The sequence below is a fragment of the Rutidosis leptorrhynchoides genome, chromosome 3 (genome assembly GCF_046630445.1).
Source record: "Rutidosis leptorrhynchoides isolate AG116_Rl617_1_P2 chromosome 3, CSIRO_AGI_Rlap_v1, whole genome shotgun sequence".
Classification (NCBI taxonomy): Eukaryota; Viridiplantae; Streptophyta; class Magnoliopsida; order Asterales; family Asteraceae; genus Rutidosis; species Rutidosis leptorrhynchoides.
In genome coordinates, this window is record NC_092335.1 from 658,919,533 (window position 1) to 658,923,173 (window position 3,641).

The following is a 3,641-nucleotide window of genomic DNA, read 5'->3' on the forward strand; positions in this document are numbered from 1 at the left end:
AAACCCTAACCAAGAATCATGAAATCAATAATCATGTTAATGAGGTCTTACAAAGCCAACCAACATATCAAATTGAAGCTAAAGATGCTAGTAACACATTTAACACAATAGGTTTAACATCTAACAACATTTAATCAATCAAAATCAAAGATTAAACTAACTCATTTCAAGTGTTCATGCTGGTTACACCAAATAACAAGATCGAGCATACAAATTACATACACGACATCACAATGAGCCATAGACACTAATTAACACCATTTCAAGTCAAAAACACTAAGAACATGAAATCTAGAGTTTTTAGAAAGTTATCCAAATGAGATGAAATTAGTATCAAGTTGTAGAGGATGAAGAGAGGATCCCAAAAGTATGATTTGTTTTGATGTTTGCTTCCTTGAAATGATTTAAATGATGATTCTTTGTATGAGGAGTTTGAGAGAAATGGTGGAAGTATTAAGAAAAAAGAAAAAGAAAGAGGTGGATAATGAATGGTGGAGATGGTGGGTTGACTAGTTGACCTAGTCAACTAGTTTGCCCACTTGACAATTTTAGTCCCTCGAGTTCGAAAGCGGGTGCGTGAATTAACCGAACGAATTATTTTAAACACGAGTGTAAACGGAAGATGTTATAATCCAATAACGGAAATATTAAGAACGTTAGTTCTCGAAAGGTACGAATTTAGATAACAAAAGATATTATATGTAAAAAAAAGACAGACGTAAAAATGAATTAACGAAAAAATACGGGATGTTACATAACCTTTTATGAGCTGCAAGTAAGGCCAAATTGCTTTACAATGTATCTTTTTTATTAACAAAAGTAATAAATCTTGTAAATTTGATGTGAGAATCGGTGTATTCCGATATAATCTATCATATTTTATTACCTAGAACCTTTATGTGGGAACCATATAATCTGAGTGACCTGCAGGAATCAACAACTCCTAATTAAAAAACAAAATTACTTATTAAATCCTTAACAACAACAGAAAAGTTGTTCAATCAACAAAAATCGAGACAAATAAAAAATCAAGATATTATGTCTTATGTGTTCACCTGATTAGATCTCAAACCGATAGAAGGATTTTACCTGCAAAAACGATCCAGAATTCGATTGAATTGGTGACAATACATTTCAGAATATAAAATGAAGTAATTATAACTTCAGACCTGATCTTCGTAGTATTTTAGTGTGAAATTTTTATGAGTGGGCAACAAATGTTTGTTATCAGATTGTAGCTCCCCAACAAAACCTATAAGACAAAAAAGGACCAAATAAATGTAAGGGAAGGAAATTTGTGATAAAAGGAGATACATAAAGCTAATAACGAAAGAGAGTTTATGAATGCATACCCCAAAGCGGCACATCATCTGAATTCACGTTCAGCATCAAAAGACCAAAAGCAAATAAGATATCAGGAGGGACAAACTAAAAAAAAAAAAAAAAATGTAGTCTTCTATTTATGTTTGTGTATACAAAGGCGTAAAATTCAGTAATTACTAAACTCGAATGAACAAAAGCCTCTAAATGTTGAACAAACATTTAAATTTAAAGGGTCATGTTCATATGCTCAGAGAGAAATCATGTAATCGCGGGTCCCAATGTACCATTCACTTATTTTGAAGAGATGGAATAGAAACAGAAATGAAAAACTCACAAGACTCGATAAATATGATTAATGGAACCTACACATTTTATGGAATGTACACTGGCACACCGCGGTAAATAGCTTGTAGCAAAGAACAATATCATAGTACAACGCTTACCCATGAAAAATATGAACCAATAGTTATTCTCAATAGCTTGCTTAAACTGCAAGACCTTCTGTTTATCAAGTTTGGATCACAATTAGTAGTCTTTTCCACACTCTCTGCAAAAACAAATTTATGTCATATAAGCATAGATGCTAAACTACACAAGCTGATCATTCATAAATATACAAGGAGACGTGCATACTTTGAAACTTGACATCAATTTGGCTATCAATAAGGTCATTTCCACCCAACACTTCACCAAGAACGCCCCATTTGTTCCGAGCATGACCAGGTGGGCGACAAAATGGAAGGCTGTAGTAATTATATGTTTCTTGTGGATTTTATAAAGACCAACTTTATTCACCCAAAGATCAACTGTGCCATTTGGTTAATACTACAAAATAAAAAACAACACTAATGTGAAAAATAAGCTGACCGGAAAGAATTGAGAGAACGCATATTTTTGTTAGAGTCAAAATCATGATTGGAAAAAATTGAGAGAAGGCTTTATTAAATAAGAATGAATACTTATATAAGTGCGAATAGATGGAAAGATCTAAGTCACCAGTTGTTGCAGAAACCTGCATATAATAATATAAATCATCATTATCCAGAAGTATTTAACATCACTGAATTTTTCAAGACACAAATCATCATTATCCAGAAGCCTCAGTATCATTTATAGCAACATCGAACTGTAAAAACACTGTCACCAAGCTTGTAGTTATAAAGAATAGAACTGTAATCTCCAGCAAATCTATTTATTTGATACCTAAATCTTCATCACAAATTCACAAGCAGATATGAAAACTCTAAATCTTGATTAATAAAATTACGAATATATGAAACCCTATAACTTGTAAAAATGACACTATAAAACAATACAATCACATCACATTCACATTTCACATCTTACATTATAACAAACGCTTTAAGCACCATAAACAATCAAATTAAACAACTATTTCCGTTGAATAAGTAATCTAAATCTTATATTAAGAAACCCTAAAAATTTTAGAATTTTAATAAAGCAGAAAGCCCTAGGAGGACAACAATTTTCGTTGAAAAGGTAAATTCAAATCTGAATATATATACAAACCCTAAAAATCTTTCGTATGATTCATAATACAAATTAAGAAATATAGAAACGAATTAAGAAATCAGAATATCCCATGGAATAGAAACAAACCCTAAAAATCTTTGAAATTCAAAATAAATCGGAATATAGAAACGAATTTAGAATCAGTAAATCGAAATACTGTTTGTTAAACATTGACATATGACATACTGTACTACCTCGTACCACAACTGATTCATGAATTGATTGATCTTCAATTTTAGAAGACCGCCCCACAATTTTGATTACCGAGAAAAGATCTTGCATCATCGATCAATGTAAGAATATGGTAGAGAAAAACTTGTCAAAAGATGAAATCCAAAACTTTGATTCTGAGTTTGATATGCGAACATCTATGGATCCATTGATTGATTTGTTAATGGGTAAAAAATATGGTTTTTTCCTTTCTACCGATAGGCTTTTTTATTTTGCATACGGTATTAGTGTTTGTCGAAAGGGATGTGTACGGTAGTTACTCAACAATTGAATTTTGTGGAGATAGATAAACGTTGAGTGATCACTTGATCTAATGGATGATATTTAAAGTTCATTTTTGATCTACTGGTCACTTCTCTTTCATTTAATTTTTTTTTAAAATGATCAGGAAAAAGGGACTTTGTTATAATATAGATATATAGAATAGAATAGATATAGAATATAGATATAGATATAGATAGATACGACCTAGGCTAAAAGGCACGCAGGCCCAACATTAGAATGTACTAGAACATGGGCTCGCAGGCCTTAAATAAGAAAGCATGGGCTCGCAG

At 31.6% G+C, this 3,641-nt stretch overlaps 1 long non-coding RNA gene across 1 annotated transcript; it reads right to left on the reverse strand.

Moving 5' to 3' along the window:
- Nucleotides 1-1,488: 1,488 nt before the first annotated feature.
- On the reverse strand, nt 1,489-3,247 carry LOC139899229 (uncharacterized). Its single transcript, XR_011777371.1, has 4 exons — nt 3,051-3,247; nt 2,283-2,335; nt 1,957-2,148; nt 1,489-1,870 (listed from the first exon to the last, which is right to left on the reverse strand). It is a non-coding gene; the product is annotated as an uncharacterized lncRNA (long non-coding RNA).
- Nucleotides 3,248-3,641: the final 394 nt, after the last annotated feature.